This window comes from Lemur catta, chromosome 9, assembly GCF_020740605.2.
Source record: "Lemur catta isolate mLemCat1 chromosome 9, mLemCat1.pri, whole genome shotgun sequence".
Lineage (NCBI taxonomy): Eukaryota > Metazoa > Chordata > Mammalia > Primates > Lemuridae > Lemur > Lemur catta.
Window position 1 is genome coordinate 35570940 of NC_059136.1, and position 26786 is coordinate 35597725.

Consider the following 26786-nt stretch of genomic DNA (forward strand, 5'->3'; position numbering starts at 1 on the left):
AGGACCCCTCCATGAGGGGTCTTCAGGCCACCCTGCTCCAGGGAGACACATTGTATTCTTGTTCACACGCCTGGCTCCTTGCTCTTCCGGGGGTTCCATGGAATGGCCCACTCCAGTGAGAAACTGAGCCTAGTGTTCTCATTGCCAGCACCCAGTTTGGCTCCTTATAAGAAGCTGTAATTAATTTTCCCCTTTATCTGCCTCTCCCCTTTACTACAGACTATAAGTGCCCTGAGTGCAAAGGCCATGTTAGCGTTTTTCACCATTGTATTCCAGAGCCAGGCACAGGTCTGGGCTCGGAACAGGTACCCAGTGAGTATTTTTTGAGTGCGTGAATGAATGCATGATAGGGATGGTGAAGAATCAAAAGGGATAATGAACGCAAAGTGCCCTTTCCAGGGCCCACATGAGAAATAAGCCCTCTGTCTGCACAACTGGAAAATGTGATTTTTGGTGGGGACACAATTTAACCCATAACAGCGCCCAAGGCAGAAATCTTTCCTCCAGCTCCTTTTAACCACCAGACCAACTCGCCTGAGAATGGATCAATCAATTAGTAAGAGGGGCGAGCACAGTGGAGTGCTCTGATTGAATTAGCCATCAGGTCCTAGTTTATCAGCAGCAGAGAGGTTTTCCGATGAGCCATCTAAGGAAGCCCTGATTGCACTGAGTGCCTCCTGCTCGCTCGCTCTCCACCCGGAGGGTATCAGGGCAGTGGGTGTGCTCTTCTGGGAACTGGAGCGTTGGGTGCGTCTTGGCAGAGAAGAGAACAGCCAGCTCTGGACAATTGTGCAGTGCACTTTCACATCCATGATTCATTGATTATTTCATCTTGTTACGGAAATGGAGAGGGACAAGTACCATGATCACATTTTCCAGTTGAAGAAACTAAGCTCAGGGAGGTTCAGAGATTGCTTAGGATCACACAGCATGCAAAGGGGAGTGATAGCTTCAAAATCAAGTCTTCCCGCTCCAAGGCCAGTGTTCCTTTTTTACTAAACTGTACAAAGCAAGCAGAAAGCATGTGTCAGCTGCCTCCACAATGGCAGTGACAGATACATTTGCTGTTATAGCCACATGACCACAACATGAAAGAAATAAAGCAAGAAGAAAAGCTCAGCCATTCTTCCCATTATGTTAACACAAAAACTTGAAATTCCCAATAGCGCCTTCTAGGAATCATCTGTATGCACATGTATTTTCACATAGTGCTCATATGAAATTATGTGCTTTGCTTGGGTCACTCAGCAGGTTATTTCAAGGATCTAGAAATGCTTACTCACCATTTATTCAACCAATGATTACCGTGTACCTGCTACATGTCAGGCGTCATGCTAGGAAGCAGAGACAGAATGGTGTGCAAAATGAACACTGTCCCCACTAAACTAGCAGGGAAACAGACATTAATTCAATAATCAATGGGAACTTCAAAATGATAACTGTAAAGGTTTCATTATATTGTGCCAGGTGGATACATCATAGTTTATCTAATCATTCTCCATTTAGGTTTGGTCTCAACTTTTTATCATGACTAAAGCTACCTTTAAATATCTGGGAGTGAAATATCATGATGTCTAAAATTTACATGAAAATATTTTAGAAAAAGAGGATGAAGTCAATAAGACAAATGTTCAGAATTATTAAAACCAAGTAATGGGCATATGGGTGTTCATTATACTATTCTTTCTACTTTGCTGGGTATTTGAATTTTACCATAATCAAAAGTAAAAGAAAAATATCATGATTTAATAGGAATTTTCACAAAATAATTATTTGCTTCCTCTGAATTATCCCCTTAGGATAAACCTGAGAAGTGAGATAATGGAGTGAAAATATGCAGACACTATCAACACTGTATGGCATGCTAGGCTAAGAAAACCCATTCCAAGGACTCTGCTGACCGCCACCGGCAACACATACCTCTACCTGCTGTCCTCCAGCCTCCCTGCAGCAATGGATGGCGAGCCTTCCATTTTTACCTCCTTTAATGAGTGTAAATAGGTAAGGCTCACATGCTTCACATTTCTTCCATTTTCCTGTAAGCATCCGTACTGCCTCTTATGACATCAGCAAGCTGCTTACAGGAGGTGGCAGAGTGCAAAGAGGAGGGCTTGGGAAGGAGGAAGACCCGATTGTAATCCCAGCTCCACCACCCTGTAGGCAAATGTGTGGGCAAATACTGAAAGTGTGGGCAAATACTGAAAGTCCAAATGTGTGGGCAAATACTGAAAGTCCCACACTGGAGTTGCCTCAGCTGAGAAATGGGAGTAATAATGTCTACTCAAAAGGGATGATCTATCTGGAAACACCCGGAACAGCATGGGACAGAGTGAATGTGCAGTGAAATCCATGGTGTTTCCTCTGCGCTTGTTGCAGACAGCACCCCTCTTCCACCAGCCAACACACCCTCACTGCAGCCCCCGATTTCACCGTCTAGTGCCACCTCACCCAAGAGTCCTGCGCCACATCCCATCCTATGGCTGACACCAGGAATTGTACTCAGCTAAATGTAGGGCTGAGCTCTGACCCGCGAGCATGAGTGGTGTTTGCTGTTACCTGGAAGGAGACTGGGACTGAGCCTCTCCTGCCCCTGAGCGGCTCTGAGCCCCACTGAGGTCTGTGGTTCAGAGCACAGGCTTCTCAGACGGGGCAGAGAATCTGGGGGGGCTGGGGTCTTCCTCTGTCTGTGGGTGCAGCCAGCCCAGCATGCATTTAAGCTAAAAATGCATAGAGGTCCTCCCTCTGCATGCTCTTCTTACAGCCCAGAGGCTTCAAGGCTGTCCATGTCCCTCTGCCAATCTTTTGTTGACGTGGTTTCAGGAATGCAAACAGACGGCCACAACACAAAGCAATGACAAAGGCATTTCCAGTTGGGGAAAAGAAAACACAGCAAACCAAAGCAACCCCTCCCTCATCTATTATTAAACAAAAAGACATACATTCCAGAACCTCATCTGGGATCACCACTTACTCCTTGTGTGACCATCAGTAAGTCAGCCTCTCTGTTCCTCAGTTCCCCTTATACGAAAGAGTGATAATGATCCCTCCTCTCCAAATGTATGTGCGGGATTAAAAGAGAGGATAGGTGTTATGTCCAGTAACCAGCCAACAGCAGATGGGCAGACTATCATGGGCACAAGAGCTCCTACCCTTCAGGGCTGTGGTGACCACAGGGCTTGATGCACCAGCACAGTGCCCAGCCTCCCAGAAGTTCTGAGTCTCACACAACCCTGCCTCCTCCACCACCCATCTCTGGACCTCTGGCAGTGATCGCGGCTGACTGATGAGGGGGGAAGGGGCCAGGCAGACTATTAGGTGAGAGTCTCAAGAGCAAGTCCGCAGTTGACAAACCAGACAGCATCAAAGCCATCAGCCTTCTAAATGTTCCAGGGAAGCAGCAAAACCCAAGGTAGGCCTGAATGCGGCACCCTCGCTGCAGCAGGGGCAGGCAGAAACGGAAGGAACAAACAGCTCAGTGAACACACACACAGAGATACGCCAGGACAGCACAGTGAGTGCATTCTGGACCGGAACAAAGCCCTGGAGACATGGTGTCCAAAACGGAGAGTCAGCAACTCCCGCTGGGGGGTGAGCACAGTCTTATAGGAAAGGGGGTTCTTCTACCAGGTACAGAAGGATGAATAGGAGTTTTTCAGGAGGAAATGAACACTATCCTTGCAGAGGCAAAGGCATCCTTTCTATAAACAGTTAGTTCACTGGGAAAAATGAACACCTGGGTTGATGTCTGGCACAGAATAAGTATAGAGAGGAGGAGGAGGAAAAAGGGAACATCTTGTTTCTGTCTTGCCCATTCAAGGCTCTGCGTTTTGCTTTTATCAGGCCAAAGGTCAGGGCAAAAAGAGGTGCAGGTGATACTACCTTTAAGCTTTCCACTCGGCATGGTTGAGGAGTGGGGCTGCAAAGCAGATGGTTGCCCAGCCTTTGACGCTGGCCACCCAGGAATCACGTTCAGATGTGCCTTTTGACATGGGAAAACAAGCAAAAGTGTGAAGAGGGGCCCTGGGCAAGCGAGTGGAGAACAGTGTTCCTAAGGGAACAGCCTCCAAGATGTGGGTCAAAGATTTAATTTGGCATTTGTACTCCTTGGGGCTCTGCCATGGTGAAGAGAGGCAAAGGCATAGGGGAAACAGCTCCAGCCATACAAGGAGGAGTGAATCACTTTGAGTCCATTTTCAAAATCAGAGCCCTGACTTGATTTCAGTCCTCAAGGCTGGAAATTTTTCTTAACTGGAGAGGCCCCAGCCAGCACGCTGTGGCTAATTTATGGCTAAAGGGCCTCATTTCTCCATGACACATTTCAGAAGACCTTTTTGTAAAGACTCCCAGGGTTTCAAGAGAAATCTTCTGCTACATTCTAGCCTGTGGGGTGGCCACCCAGAGGGAAGTTTGTGGGAAACCATTGGCTCTACCAACCCATGTAAAAGGAGGTCACCATTTTTCTGTCCTAAAGCTTATTTTCTTTCCAGCTTCCACACAACACTGTGTGAGAGAACTGGCTGCAGGATTCCCATAGGTCTGACCTGGGCTCAGGTCTGGGCGAACGTACACACACACACACACACACACACACACACACACACACACAGAAAACAGGCAGGCGACATTCCAATGCTGGCTGAGTCACATCTCGGGGCAACCTGGAGACAGGGCCCTGGTCCCACGAGCCTCAGGGAGTCATACTACTGACCTCCTTAAGTGAATTGCCAGGCATTCAGTCGCTGCTAGGAGCCTGCTAGTCTCTTTCCTCTTTATAATAGTGCAATTATTTTTAAGTAAGGATGGCAAAGCTCAGGAAAGACCAAGGAACACTTGAGATGACATCATCTGTGATCAATTGCTAACAGGGTCCCGATTCTTCACCCCTGCCTGTATCCTCACTCTCCGCCACGTACCTCTGCAGCACCCTCCCACTCTGACACTGAGCAAGGCTGTGCCACCTACCTCAGCCAATGGGGTGCTAGCAAATGAGAGACCGGCAGGAGCTTGCAAAGGCCTTGCTCACGGAGGAGTGGTCTTGTTCAGCTGCCTCTTAAGGCCCAGTTTCCGCAGAGTTCAAAATTATTGCCATTCCCAGGCTTGCTCTGAGGATCATTTATAAAAATGAATTTGAAATCTCAGCAAGCAGCAGATGGACATACAAAATGAAGGCATGTCTTCCTCCATCACCATCACCATCATCGTCATCATTATCACCATCATGGTTGTTGTCACCATCAACATAAGCAGGAAAGCTTAATACTCAAAAGAGCAGGAGAAAGAAATGAGGAGCAAGGTGGTTATAGACCTTGCTCCACAGCCAGAGAGCCAGGTGTGCATTCTGGACTGGCTTCTAATGCACTGTGAGACTTTTGAAAAATTGTTTAACGTCTCTGAGCTTTAGTATTCTCATCTACAAAATGGAAATAATAGTACTACCTACCTCATAGTATCATTATGAAGATTAAATGAGTTAATACATATAAAGCAATGGAAACAGTGTTTGGCACACACTAAATGCTCAGGAAGTATGAATTGCTACTGTTCTTACTGCTGTTGTTGTTATCACTATTAGAAACACACACACACAATAAGCACTTTAAATATATCAACTCCTCTAATCCTCACATGGACTCTAGGAGTGTGGACTCATGAAATCAATTGTACATATAAGAAAGCTGAAGCTCAGGAGATGAAGAGCATTGCCTAGCTTTGAAGTTAATGGTTTGTGCACAATACCAGGGGGCTGGCAACGTGCGGGGCATCACACAACCCAGAACTATACCCCAAGCCTTCCCATTCCCCACACCTAAAACCAGGAAACAGGCTGATAAGCTCCCTGGCAGTTCCTGGGTCATTTTCATTTTATTTGTGCTGCTTTCTGCAGCTTTTGTGTCCTACAATGCACTTGGCTGGGCGGGTAGCCCCTGTGGGCATCAAAGGCCCCGTTGGCAGCAGATAGAAAGCAGGGGCAGTGCCAAGGTTTCCTCCCCTGCCAGCCACCCGCCACCAGCCTTGCAGCCCAGGGGATTCACAAGAAGGAGGTGCCCAGCCGCATAACCACTCCAGGTGTTACTTAACCCTCAGCCATGAGATCTGTCCCGGAACAGGCCAGGTGTGCCAACACCAGGTGTGAAAGGCAAGGGCTGATGTCCAAGTTGCTCCTGGACCAACAATGGCAAGCAGATTCCTGGCTACTTGATGTTTCGGGGAACTTAACTTCTGCATGTGATGAAGGAGTTCAGAAAAACTTCGTGGGGAGGGCACTGCCTCAAACCCAGAGTGGGGAGATCCCTGCTTCCACAACTCTGTACTCATTTAGTGAACACCTGCTCTAGGGCAGGCCTTGGATGGGGGCCCAGGGATTCATGGTCCCAGCCTTGAGGAGTGCACAGGCTAGTGAGGGGCCATGCAGGAAGACATATAAAATGCTATGATGAGCTTTGAGCAAGAAATGGGATCCAAAAAGGAAGGAGACTTAACTTCCTGCATTCATCCACTCAGCTAGTAACAGAATGCCCACCTCGTGGCAGGTGCTGGGTGACAATGGTGAGAACAGTCCCTGTTCTCACGGAAGGAACTTGGGTTCTTTCTGAATCTGCCTCAGGGCACTGCAAAGACTTTCACGGAGAAGCTTCTAGGTGTTGGCTGTGCCTCTAGCAGCTGGGTAATCTTGGAGAACTTACTTTGCTTCTCAGTGCTTCAACTTGCTCATCTGTAAACATACCATGTGGCCTTGAAATATTTCTCTGTAGAAAAATTTCCTAACAGGAAAAAGTTCACTTTATGTTAAATGGTAAAAGCTGGTTACAAAAACCAGAGGAGCCATTCTTTACTTTTCTCAAATATTCATAAATGCAAGAATACGGATGTAACATATAAAAGTGTATATAAAATGAAATGTATATAATATGAATAGTATATAGGAGATAATATATATGAACTGTTACATACATATGAACTATCCCATATATGCGTTATTAACCAGAAAGAGTCTAGTGTATGTGTATGAGCGTGTGCTCAGATGTGCACCTGGCTATACATATGGGAAGGATAACAAATATTTTTTAGTTTTCCTTTTGCTTATCTGAATTTCCTAAATTGTGCAGTAAGCACATATTAGTTGTAAAATTAAAATATAAGAATAGAAGACCCTTCTTTCTCACACAGGACAGTAAGACTCAGATGCTCTTTAAGAACTAGTGACAATCCCCACATAATGACAACATCCTCACAGCAGCTGTTGGAATACTTACAATGTGCTAACCTGCAGGACTTCATCACCACACACTGAACGTTCATGAACTGGGCCTTCTATTCTCCCCACATACAGAGAGGAAACTGAGTCATGGAGCAGCTACGTCGCCAGCTAAAGATGGCAGTGAGGCTCTCGACACCTGGGCTCCTGCCCTCTGCCCCGTACTGCCCCTCTTTAGAGAGCTCAGAACCCAGCCAGACTGTTCCCACTGCCAGTTGTCCTTTGCAGGGACAGAGGCTGTGGCTGCACGGCCTGGGAGGAACCAGAGGGCTCCGCTATGGGGGAGGGAGCTTGAGAAAGGAATCTGGGCTGTGGGAACAGCCCCAGCCGGCAGCCCCGGATGGAATGTCCATGCCAGCGCAGGCGAACATCCGGGCATTGCTGTCCCCGTGTGAATGGGCCCTGGAGCAGCCAGGTCCCAGGAGCCAGCAAGGCGGGAAGCAGCTGCCAGGGCGCTGGCACCAGCACCCCACTCTGCGCGCTCGGGCCAGCTCGGTTGGCTGCCTGTCAGGGCTTCAAAGGGGTATGTGAAGCGGTCTGGAGGACCAGGCTGGACGGGTCTGCCTGAAACTGAGATGGCTGAACAAAAGGAGTCCGTGTGGGCTGGTTTGGCTGGAGCCCTTGGCGGGACAGAGGGCGGGAAGCTAGAGACAGCAGGGGGAGGGCCGGGGAGAGATGCAGGTGTAGTCATCCCTCGGCAGCCTGCACCTGCAGGAGAGGACAGAACACCAGCAGCAGGCCACAAGCGCAGCTCCTATACGAGGAAACTGAGGCGCAAGGAAAGCCATGTCTCCATAGGTGGTGGCCAGGAGAGCAAACCCTTGTGCTGGTGAGGAATCCAAGGGATGTGGTGAGTTGTCTGTGCATTTCAGGGAATTCACTCTCCCGTATCTCCATTCATCCAATATTGGCTGAACCCTGACCATGAGCCAGATACTCAGTGGTGCTGAGGACCCTGCTGGGAGCCAGGACAACAGAGCCCCTGCCCCGGCCAGCTTGACGGTGGCGTCTCCCACAGGCCCAGGGAGGTGGGAACCCAAGGTCTCTCTAGGGCCTTGTCACATGGCACAAGCTTAGATGAAATGCTGGGCCATCACTGACTCTGGGACCCGGAGCCTGTGACTTCAGTCCTAAGCCTCAGTGCTGGCAGCACTACGTGCTCTGTGAGCGTCAACTGGACAGTTAACCACATCAGCATACTGGTAGGCAGAGGTAAGCCCAGGACATGGGTGCCTGTCCCCAGCCAAATTCTTTTCTACCTGCATCCTGCCTGCTCCCAAGAGAATCACCACCATGGGCCTGAGAGATTCCACTCTACAGAGACCACAAACAGTGCGGTACTTAGCACAGGGCCTGGCACTTTCTAGGTGCCCACCTAAGAGGAGCCACTGCTATTGTTGCAGGAGAACATGACAGGCGGAGGAGGAGTCACCTGAATTTGGAAACAACAAGCAGACACATGGTCAGGGTCAGAACCCAGTTCCAATGGACTCATAGCCTGGCTCTTTCCTCAACTTCAAGTCAGCTCTGAAGAGAAAGTGACAACCCAGCCCCTGACTCTGAGATCTCTATGTTCTTCCTAGAGATGAGAGCCACATATACGAGGAACCAGGGGAGCTGTGTATGGCAGCTGTAATCAAGGGTCAAACAGGTGGCCCAGCAGAGAGCTCAAAGTAATCAAAGATAGCAGAGGGAGGGACAGAGGGGTACGACACAAGAGATGAACCCCTAAGCACAGGCCTGGGAGTCCGGGGTCCCAGATGCCACTGTAGGCTCTGCCATCGCTCCCATGGAACCGGGCCACTCACATGCCTGTGGAGCTGCTCTGTTTGTTTACCTGAAAGTACCAGAGCAGAAGATCCACAAGGTCATTCTTTGCACATGCCAGCACCACAATTCCAGATGGAGGGCCCGTAGGAGGCTGTAAGGAGAAGGCTGATGTCTGAACTTTTCTAGCCCCTGGAGCAGGACCAGTAGAGCGTGAGCAGCTCTGGGTGCTGCCCTGCCCTCTTAGGAGTGGAGCCAGCCTCCTCACCCTGCAGCCTGCCCTGCACAGCTGGTCTCAGTAGGGGGAACGGACACGGAGGCCAGAGAGACTTGGGTCCACCTTCCACCCCTGCTTGATGTGGACTTAGGAGAAGACGTTTCATCTCTGTGAGCCTCAGCTTCCTCAGGTGTAAATATAGGGGACAGTAATGCCTGGTGATAAAGGCTACTGGAGAGATTAAATGAGACACTGCACAGTAAAACATGAATTCCTTTCTCTCTACTCTGACTTTATTTGAGCACAAGTCCTCTGCATAGAAAACCCATGTCTTCTTAAATGTCCACGACCATGAAAGAGTGAATTAGAAAGAAGGCTGGAGTTTCAGACGGAAGACCTGGGCTCCTATCTCTGCTCTGATGGTTATTCTACCTATAAGGGACTGGGCGAGGTACTCATGCTCCCTCGGCCGTAGCTGCCTCACCTGTAAAGTGGGGCTAATAAGAACGCTCCATTCCCAGGGTTTGGGAGATTCTAAGGGAACTAATGTGTATGAAAATGCTTTGCAAACAAACCATGGAGCTTTCAACACGTTAATTACTGCAGTGCTCTGTCTTATCAAGGCAGAATCCTCTTATAAGAAATGGTATTGGAACCAGTCTCTTGCATGGTTCTAACAGGAATGGAGCTGTACTGAGATTCTGGATGAATTTAAATTGCTCCTAATGTCTAATCAAAGGCAGGCAGTGTGGCGTCAGAAGTTCTCACCAGAATTCCAGCAAATTCTTTCTGGCAGAGCCAAAATGGTCTGGGAATAGTGCAAGACAGGGCATTTGGAGAAGGGGGCCTGAAGTGTGCCGGAGGGACACCTCTCTCCTTCAGAGGACTGAAGGTTCCTGGTGCAGAGCTCTTGGGCACCTTGCCAGTGTTTGTTCCCTGCACACTAGCTGGGACTCCTGCCTTCTCTGGGCTACATCAGGTGATGGGAGGATCATTAACTGCTTGCCAGGTAGCTGAGAGAAAGAGAGGTGCAGAGAGGGCAAAAGACGGCTCCTCAGAGAACTTGCCAGCCCGGCAGCTGGCCCCCGAGGCCCGGAACGCCCAAGGTCCAACAGAAAGCATCCTGCTTCCGTGCCCCGACCCACTGAGCAAACACCTGAGGGTGGCAGGTGCCTGGGGCTGCCGGCCAAGCAGGGCTTCTGCCCGGCCAGGGCCAGCCCAAGAGGAGGCCCAGGAACCTCCCTGGCACCGTTTCCACTCTCTGAGCTGGCACGCAGGAGGGAGGACAGGTAGGTACGGGGCGGGCGTGACAGGAGGGGGTGAAAGGAGGGGGACGGGAGGAGGGCTTCCCTCTCAGCTGCTCAGAGGGGTCACCTGGAACAGGCACACCTGCAGCTAGCTGGCCCTCATGCCTCTCCCCACAAGTAACCCCCTCACGTTGCTGACTGGCTTCCCTGAAGGGAGCACGAGAGCCCAGGGGCGACTCACGTGCTCCATAGTGCGTCTTTTAAGGCGCTCACGTGGAAACCCGGAAACTAATAATACCTTCACGGGAAACTTATCCTGGCATTTCAGTGACGCCCAATGACCCGTGAGATATCAACAAGTCATACCAATGGCCCCAGAACGGGTGTCAGGTAACATGGTGACATGGACTACTGCCTAGCCTTGAGCAAGCTGTTTGCCCTCACCGAGTGGAATTCCTTCATTGATAAAATGAGGGCTGTGGCTGGACGCCTGCTCCGGCCTGCAGACAGTGACGGGGCTCAGAAGAGGCTGTGCTTGGCTCTCAGGTAGCCCTGGACCTAGGAGCTCATGCTGCCACCTTAGCTGTGTGCTCTCTGGTCATCCGTGTGATGTCTCTGAGCTGAGTTTCTTCCCCTTAAACATCAGGAGAGGGTTCCTTCCTGCAGAGTCAAATGAGGATGGGCAAGAAGGACCTGGTGGAGACCAAGTGCCCAAAATATGGGAACTGCCATTTCTCCAGCTCACTCCTGGTATGTTCTCAAAGTGAATCTCTGCCAAATTGTTTCTCCTTGAGGAACATAACAGGCTTGCCCTGGGGTTGGGGACCCAAAATGCTCAGTGGATCAAGAGGGACTTACTTGCCCTTCAAGCTTTTTATGCAAAACTAGCACCAAGCTCCTCCACCCCCCACCCCAACTCTCTCTCTCCCTCTCTCTCTTCATGGAGCAAATGGCATCTCTACTCTTGCAGGTCACCAGGTGAATGGGAGAATGGTAGTGATCCCAGCCAATTAGAGATATTCTGAGTAAACAGGGGATATGCTAGACAGGTCTGCAGAGGGTTACCTAATTTATCCCTATGAGATCAATCATTCAGCAAGGATATGATGTGCCAGGCAATGCATGTGGTACTAGCCAACCCTTGTTCTTGCAGAATTCAAGTCATCCAATAGTTATTACTCAAATTCCCATTCTATCTAGCACCAAAATGATGCTGCGTAATAACAAAAGTTCAGTGGCATAAGCACTAAGTGTTCATGAATCTGGGTGGTCAGGCAGGTGGCTTTGATGATCTTGGCTGGAATTACTCAGAGGTCTGGGAGTTGGCTGGCTGTCAGCTGGTCCAGGCTGGTCTCAACTAAGATGAGTCGAGCACCTGGGTTATGTTCTCTGTCTCTCATCCTTCTCCTGGAACCAGAGGACTAGCCCAAAACATCCTTTTCTTGGTGATAAGAGAGGTTCAACAGTGGAAATGAGAACAGTTTTTCAAAGCCCAGCCTGCACCATGTCTGCTAACAGCTCACATAACCGGGTCCAGCATAAGATGCAGAGAATGGGTGAAGAGCTGGAGTCATTCCTATAATCACGTCAACACTTCATTTCATAGATGGAAGGAAGGAGGGTCTATATAATTATGTTACATAAATAAAGTTACAGAGCTTGGTGTCTGAGTAAGGATTTGAAATTGGGCTATTTGGACTATACCAAGCCCTGTGCTTTTGCCATTATAGCATCGGCCCAAAGGAAAGGCAACAAGAACTCGTAACACAAACAGAGTGAGCCCAGTACTAGATTTGGGCCCTGCCAGGGAATTCTTCAGTGTGTCTTAGGAGTGGGTGGCCTTAGAGGGCGTAGGGAAATGCCCACCTGGCCCAGGTGGAGATGTAGTATGAGCTCTGGCCAACAAAATCTCCCTGTACCAGATACAGAATGAAAGCAGATAGCATAGAGTTAAATAGCTACAATCAACCAGCAGTCCTGTTTGGGAGAGTGAGTATGAATTAAGCAGTTCCCCAGAAAGGAATGCAACTTTCCTTGTGTTTCTAAGCTCCATAAATCCAGGATAAGGGTCAACCAAAGACTCTATGTTAACTGATCCACTGCCACCCTCTCTCCACCCCAAAATGTCCTGGTTTTACTGGGAATAAGGAGAGCATGTTGTAACCTACCTCTATACCGGGTCTGCAGCTCTGCTGGGTTGACATGGGAAAGAAAAGGCCAAGCAGGGCTCAGAGCTGACACCCAGCATCTGATTCAGTGGTTCTGGGCTGGGGTCCAGGAGCTGACATTTTCAATACTCGCCCCCAGGTGACTCTGGTACAAGGGTTCCTCGGATCTCCCCAAAATGGATGAAGGAATGCAGCTGTCAAATCACTGCGTGTCCTGCAGAGATTGTGCATGCCCAGAGCTGTAGAGTGTTCACTTTCTGGTGGGGAAAAAGACACACATGAATGTGCATGTGTGCACACATACACAGCATACATGCAAAAAAGGAAAAAGGTCTGTGATAACAGTAGCTAGCAAATACTTCATACTTAAAACACCAAGCACTCTTTTACGCTCTGTGTACATTTCATCTAAGCCTCACAATAACTTTGGGAGACAGAGATCTTTCATTACCATTTTTTAGGTAAAAAACAAGGCACAGAGAAGTTAAAGCGCCCAACATCCCAGAGCTAGAAAGCTGTGGAGCCCAGATGCATTTGCAGACATTCTGACCCCAAAGCCCAGGTTCTTAAGTGACAGCATGAATTCTGCTTGAGGGTCCTGCCTGCCCCCAGAAACTAGAGCCTATCCTATAGTGTCCTTAAAAAGATGAGAGTCAAGTTTGTAAACTTGATACCTGGCCCCAGTATCTCAGGGCAAAGCTGCTGAGATCAATACTTATTTTTTCTGATGCCTTTTGAATGGGGAAATGGCTTAGTCATGTTACCTCCCATTTTCTCCTCCCACTTCCTCACTCCAGCTTGTACCACCCTTTCTGCCAGGCCGCCATCCTGGCGGGGTGCCATGAGGAAGGCAGCTGTCCCCCGGGCCTACTGCCTGCACCCAGGTGAGCAGCGTGCCTTCCTTCAGTCCCCACGGACTTGCTGGCACTTCTCAGGAGGCGCTGAAGGAGCCTCAGAGAGGTGAAGGAACCTGCCCGGGTCCACACAGCCAGTCTGAGAGCCAGTCCTGTATCTGAACTTCAGCCTTGGCTAACCCAGAGCCCAAGCTTTCGCCTCTTCTCAAATGTGACTCATAGGCTTGTGTCAAGGCTCTTGGGGATTCAAAGAAAGTAAAAAAAATGTGATGGCCGTCTTTATAGGAGGAAAAATAACTTTTTGTGTAATTATTAAAAATAATGAAGGTGGGGGGTGGGCTTAGGAATGGGTATGGGAAATACGTTGCTTCCCAGCAGAGGGGGTGTTTGGAGCCAAGGAGATGGTCTATTTCCTAAGGCACATTCCAGGGCAGGGAAGGCACATCCCTGTGGCTGTCCAGTGTGAGAATCAAGAGAAAAGCCTTTAAAACTTTAAAGCCCTGTGTACATGTGAAGTGTTAAAAATAGTAACAAACAGTGAACTATGGCAATAATGTTAATGATAATGACATTCATCCAGGGACAAAGGGTTCTTCTCCCTCTCATATACAGACCAAAATGGTAGCAGTAGAAAGAACTCAGAGGGGAATTGAGGCCACTGGTTCCAGAGCCAAACTGCCTGAGTTTGAAATTGGGCTGTGCTACTCAATAGCTGTGCAACCTTGGGTAAATCACTTAACCTCTCTGTACCCCAGTTTCCTCATCCATAAAATGTAGTTACGAACAGTCCCAACCTCATAGCATTGTTGTACAGATTAAATGAGCTAATTCATGCTGATCACATGTGCTCAATGAGTCAGCTATTCGCAAAATTGTGATAGTAAAACTCTTTTAAATATAGTAAAATATTATTTGCCAATGTGTGGGCCATCTTCAAACTCACTATATGCAGCCCCTACAAACACAAATGCTGTTGCTAGAAGAGTGTGCCATAAATACTTCTGAGATTTTTCAAGCCCTTAGAGGCACCCATTTTTAAATAGTGCAAAAGCAACCCATCACATCCTCACTTGAGAGCTATTTTAATGAGTGACTGTAGGCATGTGCCCAACATGGTGGAGAGGCCCTCCCTGTCTAGTTGCCTTTCTCCTTCACTCTGGGAGTGTCTTGATGAGCAAGTGAGCACAGGCGGTATCATGATGTAGCACTGTGCAAGGCGCTGGGGGCAGGAAGCAAGTCTGGTGGGGAGACAGGTCTTGTGCATGCAAATGGCAGTGCATCTGGGGAAACCAGGAAGGCTGCAGGGATGAGAGGGTATGTGAGCAGGGCCCCACAGCACTGGTGGAACAAAGAACTGGGGTTGGGATAGCTCAGGCATAAAGGGGACAGCAGGAAAATGCAAATGCACAAGAGGGAGTCCTAGGAAATCAGACTGGAGGGGCAATGCTCCTTTTCTGACTAGAGATTGTGAATTCTAGACGGAGGGATTTATGCTAGATTCAGTGGGAACAGGAAACCCACGGGGTGCCTGTATCTGGGGAGTGAGTGATATACACAAAGCTGCACTCCAGGAAGAGGTGTCTGGCAGCAGTTTGGAGGCCGGTTGGGAAGAGGGAGGGTTTGTAGTTGGGGAGGCCCCTAAGGAAGCTACCGTAACACCCCAGGGGGGTCTGAAATTGGGAGCGGAGGCCCAAGCTTCTGCAGTAAAATCTACCAAGTGGTGACTGTTGGTGGGTGGGGCAGGGAGATGACGGGGAGATGAAGTGTCTGGAAGATGTAGAACTTGTTCACTCTGGAGGGTCCAGGGAAGCAGGGCTGAGACACGGGAAAGCAGCCACTGGGAACTTGAGGTTTCCCCAGGGAAAGGGCAAACATGCTTTGGAAGTCAAAAGAGAGGGGCCCAGAACCTGCGTTCCCAACCACTGGGAGCCTGTATTAATTTTCTACAGCTGCTGTAACAAATCACCACAAACTTTGCGGTTTAAAACAACACACACATAATTATCTCGTGGTTCTGTGGGTCAGAATGTGGGTTGGCTCAGCGGGTTTCTCTGCTCCCAGTTTCATTCACAAAGCGGAATTCAAGGCGTTGGCTGGCTGGGCCCCATCCGAAGGCCTCTTCTAAGCTTATTCACGTTGTTGGGAATTCCGTTCCTTGTGGCCCTAGGATGGAGGTCCCTGCCTCTTTGCTGGCTGTCAGCTGGGGCCACCCTTAGCAACCAGAAACTCCCTCCAGTCTTTGCATGCGGGCTCCACATTTCAGAGCCAGCACACCGACTCCTCCTCACACTTGGCATCCTTCACGGCAACTGTCTGATTACGGTTAGAGAAAGTCTCTGTTTTTAAGGGCCCATGTGATAGGATTGGGCCCACCAGATAATCCAGAACTCTTTTTTCATTGAGGGTCAATTGATTAGGAACCTTAATTATATCTGCAAAGTCCCTTGTGCCATGTGGAGTGACATATTCATAGGCATAACACCAGCGATTGGGGTGTGGACATCGTTAGGGGACCATTCTGCCTACCAGAGCTTCTCTGCTTCTAGATAGCAAAGAGGTAGACGTCGCACAGTAAATAAGGTGTGGTGAGAAATCCCGCAGGAGAACTGGGTTCCAAGAAATCATTGCCCAGCCTCAGGGAGGGGGTGTGGGGAATAGGAGAGTACTGAGAGAGGTTTCCCAAGAGAGAAATGAGATTTTCTAATGGAATCTGGAAATGAGCAGAGTGAAGGGAAATGTCACCTGCAGAGGTGACTAGGCTACAGGTTATTGGAAGAACACATTTAGAAGAGGCCAGAAGCTAGAGTCAACTCCAGGGAAAAGCCAAATGTGGACAGCATTGCAGTAGCCAGCCCCTGAGTGCCAAGCTGCTGTCACCTCCCCTCTGCTGCCAGGCCGATCTGCCCTTCCAAGAAAGGTCCAGTGGCAACACGGTGTGCCTTCATGGAAACCCTGACACACAAGAAAAAGGAGCTAATCGAACCTGCATGAGCTGGTCTGGGAAGATGTCAGTAACACAATAAATAAAAATGGTATGCTTACCAATACGATAATAGGTTTCCGATTCTCCAAAAGGAAAAATGAAAACAGACAACAACAAAAAACTTGTGAGTATGTATTGGCTTGTAAAAGTCAACTGTTAAATATTCAAGAATTTTGCAAACTGGTTTTTAAACCTCTAGTTGTCTGAAATCGGCTGTGGTGGGATTTCAGCACAGAAATTGACACACCTACAATTCAGAGCTTCCCCCCCAACCCGCCCTGCCACCCCAAGAGTTTTAACAGTGTACCACTAGGTTTTTGTAAATTACCAATTACTTATAATAGAGATTATCTCAAGAAGCGGAGGGCTGGGTTTCAAGCTGGTGTTGGTTACTCTCTCTTCTTCATATTAATTTTTTAAATTGATACAATTATAGCGATTTTAAATTTTTTCCATTATCTTCCAGATGTAAAAAAGAATGAATGTAAAGCAAACCCCACCCTGCTGTAACGCCCCATATTCAAGGCTTGCTTCCTTGGAGGCAGCAGCCGCATCCTGAGCACAGTGGCTGCCTCCAGCTGGTCCAGACAAGGCAGCTCTGATGTCCGCGGGCAGATGGGAAATGCCACCCTACAGTCAGGAACCGAGCACTGCTGACCATGTGACTGGGAACTGGGCAGCACAGGCCAGGTACGGGGCTGAGGTCCTCCCGGAAGGCTGGGCAGGGCTCCTTGGGGAAGAGCTTTCATCAGCTGCCGACTGAGCCATGGCCCTTAGGGCTCATCTGCTGAAATCATTACAAATCATAATCGGATTGTCAAGGAGCAACCTCCTTCTCCAGGGCCAGCCCTTCCCCTCCTGCTGCCAGATCCAGGGAATTTTAAGTGGTGGGGCATAGGGGGAGGAAGCTTGGGGACTCCAGACAGCAACACTAACCACCTGTCCCGAGGACACGAGGCTTTCTCATCTGCAAGGCTCTGTAACACACCCAGCCCGGCCCATAGAGCTTAGATGTCAGGGCGTGGGCTTCTCCCCAGGAGGGGGGGCTGGACACTAGGTCATAGATGGGCTGAGGCTCCCCTGAGAAGACACTCCCTGTTTGACCTCGATGTTCTCTGTTGTGGCCACCTGGAGCAGAGATTTTTGCACCTGGAACATTTTGGTACCTATCCCCCTGGCATTTCTCCAGGACTCCCTGTGTGACTGCTTAGCACAACAAACACACAAAGGCATTGCAGATAGTGCTAAAGATGAATTATGTGAAGTAATGAAGGGAGCTTCCAGGAGACACGTGGTGGAGACAGACACAGACAGCAGCTGCCCATTTCCTTGAAAGAGCCTCCACTGACTTCCAGCCCAGGTGCCCGGCACAGAGCGGCTAATAGTGACAGGACTGCTGATCTGCGGGTGACCTTATCTGACCTTTTGCAGGATCTTTTTCTTTCCTTATCATATCACGAGCAATTTGCATCCCATCCCTTTTTCCCATGATGTAGCCATTTTTAGGTATCATTATAATGTTTAAATGACTGAAGGATGAATTCTGTGCATGTGCTACGGTGCCTTCAAACACTCCCCTACTCTATGAGATTGAAGCCAGTTCTGATCTGTCACAGTTATAAATACCACTGCAGCCAACATCGCTGCAGCATATGCACAGTAGGATTCTGAAAAGGATCTCTGAAACAAATCTACCTATTTATAGATCGGTACTAACTCCCAGGGTGCAGGAAGGAGAGAAGTGCTGGTGTTCCACCCAATCCTGGAGAGCACAGGAGTTGAATGTGACCTGCAGCTCACTCACAAGTGGCATCAACCCTGACATGGGGAAGTGAGGGCCCCAGAGGCTGGGCTCTTGTCTGACATGGACAGGCTGTGATGGATACCAACATCAGTGAGGCTGTGGGCGTCCAGGTCCTATTAATTTGTGTTAAAGAAAAAAAATTAAGAGGGATGTAGCTGACTGGTACCTGCGCAGACAACACAATTCTTACTGCCTTGTGGAGCAGACAGCAGGACTTTTGGTGTCTCTTTAGCCTCCCCATCTGTTCTGCCCTGGCCACCTCTCCCCCATCCTCCACTGACCTTGGGCACACTGACAAGGTCCTCTTGACATGGACACACCCAGAGGCAAAGTTTGGGAAAACAGCACTCTGGGACCTGATGCAAGGGCAAGAGGATTTAATTCAAGATAGGGACACCTGGCTTTGAGGTCTGCTGGATCTGCACAGCATTCCATAAGTGATCCAACCTGTCTGAGCCTGTGTTTCCCCATCTATAAGCAGGTGGAATGATAATGGCCAGATGATGTCTGAGGGCCCCTCTCTGACGTTCTACATGGCCCTGAAATCCAAGAAGAATGTGGAAGCTGGTGACCCAGGAAAGGCAGGGGACTCGATCTCACCTGGAGTGGGACATCAGACCCTCTGCACTTCAGACTCCCACAGCATGGAGCTCCGATTTGGAAAGTCATCACTTTCTGGCCAGGTAAGCACGCCGTGTGACCTGGGTAGCTTATTCAGTTGTGAGTGTCTTGAGGGTAGTAGATGCTATGACATGTCTTTGTCTCCCTCCCAGAACTTGCACTGTGGTGAGGCTGTAGGAGAATTCATGCTGTCTCCTTTGTAACGGCAGCAAAACCAAAGACAATCTGAAAGACATCAGCAAGGGATGAATTAATGTAAATCATGATCCAGCTACAGAAGATAAACATTAGCCGTTATACGTATGATGGAGATCTACCCTTAATAACACAAAAAGATAACCACTGCATAGTCTCAGGGGGATAAATTAATTACAGAACCACAATGAATGGTCGTGGGTGGCCATGTGTGCCTGCAAATAGTCCACAAATAATAAAGGCCATAGTTTACAGCAAACACCACACCAGGGTATGTTCATAAACCCAACCTCACCTATTCTTATACATCACTAAAGAAAGGCATTTATGGCAGAGAGTAGTCACCATCCCTCTTCTACAGCTTGTTCCTGGGAAGTGAAATAATTGTGCACCACTTCCAGGCAGATGTGCTTAAGGAGTGGAGTGCCTTCTCTCCTGTCCCTTGCTCCCTCTGTCAGCTAAATGGATATCAAGGTCATAGAGATGGCAGAACGGCAACACAGAGGAGAACTAGGTCTGCAAATCACTGCATGAAGAAAAGCCACTTACAGACCAGGAACTCCCTTCTTAAACTACTATATGAGTAAGAGAGAGGCATCTTTTGAGCTACTAAAATATTGAAGTTTATTTTTATGGCATCTACAGTTACTCTAACTAAAAAGTCCACATTTTTTTTTCTTTGTTAGATGAGGAAACTGAATCTCAAAGTTTCCTCATCTTGACAAAGATACACTGTTAGTAAGGTGTTGATTTCCATTAGTTTCTTGGAAAGTTTCTAAAGTCTATGATCTTTCCATAAAAGCACGTCCAGCTGCTGATATGTAATCATCATGATGGAGATCTACCCTTAATAACACAGACAGATGTCTACCACACATTCTCGAAGGGATAAATTAATTATAGCACCATATGAATGGTCTTGAGTGGACATGTGCTTGGGTGCTTATACAGTCTAGATGAAGAAGGTTCAGGGTACGATCCCCTGAAAGTACAAAGCATTCCAAAAATAACCGAGTTGCATTTCTCATTAGCTTTTCTGTCCACATTCCTTTTCTTGGTCAGGTTCAGTCCACCTAGAACTTCCATTTCAATGGAAACAGAGAAAACGAATGTGGTAGCAGACATTGCTAACCTTTCTCTAAGCCGTCTCATTACTTTGAAATGGTCTAAAAAGCCCATCCTTTCCACCCACTGGGCCCCCACATTCCCCCCAGTCTGTGCTCTCTGTTCAGCTCATTATCAGCACCGCCCACGGCCAGACATGGCCAGGCGGCTTCACAGAAGCCAGAAGAGCTTCTCAGAAATAAGTACTTTATTTGACAGTGAGGCCAGATGTGCAGACAGGGGCATTTCAAGGCCCGCACTTCTCTGCTCATAATTAGTCAGCTTCTAGCAATGATGAGAGTCTGAGGACATCACAAAATAATGACCTTCTCTGGCAGCTCCAAGGAGGGAGAATTGTCTCAGCACCCATCACAGTATTCTAGAATGCGAGCATTGATGGATAGCTTCAAAATATTGGCTAAGGTTCCATTTAGAGATGAGGACAGACTTCCAGAGGAAAGCCATGTCACTTGTCCAGCCTCTCTGTATCCACCGTCCACCCGCTATGTGTTGAACAGTGACCTAAACCCTGGGAGGGAACAGATGCAAAAAAAGACACAGTCCCTCACCCTGAAAAAGCAGGGCTTCACGCGAGACACAAGATATGTTTATTTTGGGCCCATACACATTTTTCAAGGGCCTGCTGACCCTCAGGTCCTCATTCCTCACTGGATCAGCCGCTATCACAGCAGCTGGGAGGGTGCAAACCTGTCCCCATTTGTATGTCTATAGTTTCCAGAGGACTGTGAAGATTTCTATACAGGACTTTTCATCTGTGTCACACTGGGATTTAACACTGAGTCTTAAGCTGTGCTGCTTAAACTGAATCAAGTCAAATGAATGAACTGCACTAGAAATACAAAAATGAACAAACACATTTCCTAAACTGAAGGCAATGATTATATCTTAACTTTGAGGGGAGATAGGTAAGTAATTACAGTAAGTTCAAAGATGCCCTATGTGAAGGTAAAGAAATAACATAGGAGAAACAACTAGCTCTGTCAGGATAGTTTCCCCAGCTGTGAGGCATGAAAGGTTCCACTTTCCACCGCATCCTGCCCTGCTTCACCACAGGGGCCACCTCCTCTGTCCATCCTCTTCAAAGCCCAAGTTACCCCAGGGACAGAGGCTGCATCTCCCTTGTCCACACCCAGCAAGTGTTCAATAGACATTTGCAGAATGAATATAACAGGTTAGGGACACAAAAACACATTCTAATTCCATAATAGAAATACAAGGTGGTGATATGCTTACGTACAGGAGGAAGTGGCTAACTCTGCCAGGAAAAAAAAAGAATCAATATTTTATATACATTTACACACACACACACACACACACACACATTATGTAGCTCCCACAATGACAGCAACAACCATTAGGTAGGGCGGCTATTAGAAGCCTAACTCTTCGCCAGGTATAGTCTCATGAGTTAATGCTCACAATAGCCTTATAAGGAAACTAGTGTTATTGTCTCCATTTTATGAAGGAGGAAATGGAAACAGGCACAGAGAAGTGAAGGTGGCCTGTCTGAGGTCACAGAGAGAGTAAAGACAAAAGTTGTGGTGTAAATTCACGTGGCGTCCCACTAGACCATGACCTCACATCAGGACAGTTGGAGGAAAGGAGAAACAAAGTCATTTCTGCAAAATCAGAAGCAACCCAAACAGCACTGGGCAAACCCTGGGAACGCAGCAGCCCCTAGCCTTCATGCCTCATGGCAATAACCCGTGAACCTGAATGCACAAATCTGCCCACACCAACACCAATTCAGTGATTCTAGACTATCTAAAAATATTTTTTTAAAAAATACCGATGCCCAAATCCCTTCCCCTCCCTAGATGAATTAAATCTTAATCTCTGGAGTGGGGTGGTAGTGAGGTGGGCACTGGTATTTTGTGTAGGCCTCTAGGCAACTATGGTAGGCAGTCAGGGCTGAGAACTCTGGGATGGCATATTTACCAGGTACAGAGGAGAGAAGCTGGCAGAAGGAGCAGCTGAGAAATTGCTCAGGATCAGGTAAGAGTGCATAGAATAATGAACTGACAGTTTGATTGTTGCTTCCCTATACTAGCTATACTTCCACCTGAAACAGGGTCTCCCTCAACTCTGCCTGTGGCCAAAATCTCCTTGCACCCCCAACAGGGCCAAGGTTACTGGCTTGTCTTTGCTTGGAGAGGATGCCCACTGCCTGGAACTCCAATGCTCTGGCCAATGGGAGCTGGAGACTTTGCAAAAGCCATTCAACTCTCAAATCCCCAATTTTCTCATTTGCAAAATAAGAAAGATCATCCCTGGTTCAAACGGCATTTGTAAACATTAAAGGGGATATGGATGCTGAAGAATTTACTAGAATGGAAAACAAAAAAACAGAAAAATGTCAGCCTCAGAGAAAGTGTTATCATCACCACCTTGGAGGAAGTTTAGTAGACTGGAGGGTACAGCAGAGACCAGGGTTCAATTCTGAATGGCCTTTACTAGAAAATCTAGAAATCACTCTGCCCACATATCCCTCTTCTGCCAACCAAGGGACAGTAGTAGCTCTTCCCTCATCCCCTCATTCAGCAAACTGGTATTGAGAGCATCAACTCTAATGTTGTGATATAAATCAAAGGAGATAATGTACCTATAAAAGTGCTTTAGAAATTTTAATGTGCTCTACAAATGACAGGTAATTGTTCCTGTTTGTAATGATTCACCATGAGCTCACAGAATCTCAAGGTCTATAGGGACCTTACAGGGTCACATCACAGTGCAATGCTTGGAGCCTTCTAGCCCTGTCTCCTCTCAGCACCAATATGGTCCCTGTGTGGGTATCTCCAGTGATGAGCACCTGACCACTGTCAGAGACAGCTCATTCTATCAGGTTCCTTTTCCTTTTATTGGGTTGCTTTCTGTCTGTCTGCTGTTTCCACCTCTCCATTTGGGTTCTGATCTTTGGGGACACATGAATCGTATGTGACTTCCTCCCAGCCTTTCACTATTTGGAGACAACATCATGAACGCCCACCTCCTAACTCCCAGTTCCCCTGAATTTCTCAGCCATAACAGAATACCACAGATTGGGTGGCTTAAATAACAAAAATCTATTTTTTCACAGTTCTGGAGACTGAAAGTCCAAGATCAAGGTGCCAGCAGGGTCAGTTTCTGATGACCCTCTCCTTGGGTTGCAGATAGCTGCCTGCTCACCGAGTCTTCACAGGGCAGAGAGAGGGAGGGAGAGCAAGCTCTCTGATGTCTCTTCTTATAAGGACACTAATCCTATCATGAGGGCTCCACTCTCATGACTTCATCTAACCCTAATTTTCTCCCAAAGGCCCTATCTCCTAATACCATCACATGGGGGTTAGGGTTTCAACATATGAATTTGGCCGGGGGACATAATCCAGTTCATAGCAACCCCCCATAAGCTTCTCTTTCAAAACAGAAGTGAATCTTATTCAGATATTGACTGAGTACCCGCAATGCCTACAAAACATGAGTTATACATGCTGAGGATCTGAATGACCTGCCCTCAAGACACTTACAGTCCAGAGATTGTCACCATCTACATTTAAGAGGTCCTGCTCCTTAAGAGAGAATGAGCCACAGGGAGTTTACAAATGGCGTCAAACAGGCCGAGGTGAAGAAAACATATCCCTGCCCTGCTCTTTGATTAGCTTTTATTATAGAAGTTGAAACTCCTGAAGCAAAATCATGAAATCACCATCCATTCGTTATTTCCCGAGCACCTTCTCTGGACCAGCACCGAGTTACAGTGAACCTGGCAGGCAAACACAACAGCCTTTACAGAACTTTAATTTGTTTTCTGCTATGGTAGTCAGATTAAGTGTGTACAATTTGTAAAATGACAGGTGAAAGCCAAGACCCCTCCCAAGTCTGCCTTTATCATCACAGGTAACCAGTTAGTACTTGCTGAAGGGTAGCCACATGCCTTCCTAGAACTCACAGGCCCATTTGCTCATTGTTAAGGAAAGGCATTGATGGTCCTGGAGACAGGGGCCAGCGAAGCCCCTGTTCCTGCATCCTGTCTCCATGGATGCATCTCTCAGTAATGTTTATAATGGTGGTAATAAAGACACCCATATATTCTATATTTACTATCATCACCACCACTATAAGCACTACTGAAAGATGCGTCCATGGAAACACCAAGCCAGAGCAAAGCAGGGAATCCCAGAAGACAGAAATGGAGCTAATATTTAGAAGCTACAAAAGGTGACCTATCCAAGGTCACACGTTGCATCAAACCTCCATGTGACTGGCCTATGCCCTGTCTCATATTCCCACTTCCAGGGCAGTAGTTTTAGGCAAACAAGTTTTACTGAATGCAACAACTGTTTCAGTGACCAGACAGCCAGACACAGTGGCAGAACCCATTTTGGAGAAATGAGCCCCACAAGCAGTAAGGGACTGGCAAGAGAAGGGGACAGTTCTTTCTGGAGCCAACTCAGTGAACACGCCAGAGCCTGTGGGGGCATACTTTTGTGCATCAGTTTCCTCATTGATAAACTGGAGGAATGTTACCTGGTAGCATTGTAATCTGGAGGAATGTAACCTGGTAGTCATCAAAGACTACATGAGTCACCATTGATAACAGCTCAGAGCACGCAGTAGGCCTCACTCAAGGGATGTCACTTTTGTTTGCACACCTCCCTTCTTAACTCAAGGAACATCTGCCCTGAAAACAAAACTACACCTAAAAATAAATCTACCTAAACAGAATTTTACATTAACTACACAAGCCTAGTGATCATTAAAAATTCCTGGGAGGAACTGATGACAGTTCACTAATTAATTGGGTTTGGAGATACCAGGCACCACTTAAGGAACTATGCATTGCTTGTTAAAGGAGCAATGTGATGACTTTCACTTGGCAAACTTCTAATTTACACTCCTCTGGGGAGACCAAAATGATGCAAACTTAGGAATAAAATTCTCCCTAAAGTTTTCAAGGGTGAACAATTAACAGCATCCTGAGGTAAAGGTAAGATGAGTCAACTGGTGTCACTGTCAACCAGCATGGACTGCAGGCTGCGTATGTGCCCACAAATAACATTCTTTGTTAAGGACCAGACATGGGAGAGTGGTTAGTGGAGTGAAAACCAGGTGGGTGTCCATAGAGCAAGACTTTCTGCACAGCACTACCTGCGCAGGGAAATGCAACAGAGAATGAACTGGATGGGAAGGCAACAAACCTAAACCTACATATGCAGAAACACACCCATGCACACAACCCACATTCTTACTGTATTCTTATTATAACATTAAAACATGCTCTTTGTTTTAAAAAAAAATATCAGAAAGTAAAAGTCTCCACTGTCTCACGTTTTCCAATCACATTTCCCAGAAATGTCTGTTAACAGGAAGGAAGTGCCCTTCTCAGAATTTCTCCCATGTGTAGATAAATATGTACTAGGTACATATGTAAATAGGTACTATATTGCCCAGTATCGTTGTTACAAAAATGGGCTGATTCTATACAAATGGTACTACAACTTGTCCTTTTCAGTTGATTGATTATGGACACCAATCCATGCTGGTACATGTAAATCTATTTCATGGTTTGTATTTTATAATTGTTTTTGGGTTTTATTTTGAAATAATTTTATACTTACAAAATAAGAGTTTAAAAAATACAGAGAATTCCCGTATAGCCTTGCGACTTCTCAATATTAACATCTTACATAACCACAGTACAGTTATCAACTTGTATCAGGAAATTACCTTTAGTATGATACTACTGCTTAATCTGAAAAATATTCAAATTTCACCATTAACATCTTTTTCTAACCCAGAATCCTATCCGAGGTCACACATCGCACATAGTTGCCACATCCCTCAGTCTCTTTTTTAATCTGCAATCGTGTCTCATTCTTTGTCTTTCCCTTTTGAAGAGAATCGAGCAGTTATATGGTAGAATATCATTCAACTTGTGTCTGTCTGATATTTCTTCCTGATTAAATTCAGGCCATGTACTTCTGGCAAGAACACCATAGAAACTTTGGCTAATTCCAGGGCAGGCAAAGCACACAATGAGCTGAGAATGTCTCAAAAAATGATGGGGAAATGTCAGAAAGACATAAAACTCAACTTGAAGGACATCCAATGGCCAAATCTAAGAAAATCTGAGCAAAAAGTCTATTATAGTCATGGATGATAACCAATACACTAAGAATCCATAAGTCCAGACTGATAAAAACAATTGTATTTTTTTAAAATGGAAAAGAAAGGTCTTCCTTATGGTAGAATGTTAATTGCTACATGTAGAAGTAATGACAGAAATAGAAAGTCACCGACAAATATCATAATAACTGTTTCAGGCAAGAATTATCAGTGAGTGCTAAAATTAGTTTGGTGAAAGTATGAGACATAAAACATTTATATAGTTCTAAAGTATCTTCCCACAAGATACTTATTAATTACAAACAGGAAAACAGAAACTTTAAAGTAGAGAAGCCTGGCGGACATCACCTTAATCAAGGAATGGAAATATACACCATCGCCAATGGACACGCCAACACGGTGCACCTCCTGACCTGATGCACTGAGGACACAACATCGCGTTCTTTTC

At 47.2% G+C, this 26786-nt stretch overlaps 1 long non-coding RNA gene across 8 annotated transcripts in view; it reads right to left on the reverse strand.

Annotated features, from left to right (window-relative positions):
- The window catches only part of LOC123644337, a 156137-nt gene that overhangs the window by 38747 nt on the left and 90604 nt on the right, over nucleotides 1-26786 (reverse strand). For 4 of the 8 annotated variants that reach the window (XR_006737113.1, XR_006737111.1, XR_006737116.1 and 1 more), the window contains 2 exons: nucleotides 18896-19141; nucleotides 12655-12911 (listed from right to left, as the gene is read on the reverse strand). This is a non-coding gene — a long non-coding RNA (uncharacterized LOC123644337). Of the gene's footprint in view, nucleotides 1-3879; nucleotides 3980-4962; nucleotides 5103-12654; nucleotides 12912-16550; nucleotides 16577-18895; nucleotides 19142-26786 lie in introns of those variants that run through there. The other 4 variants (XR_006737115.1, XR_006737112.1, XR_006737110.1 and 1 more) reach the window with 3 other exon arrangements.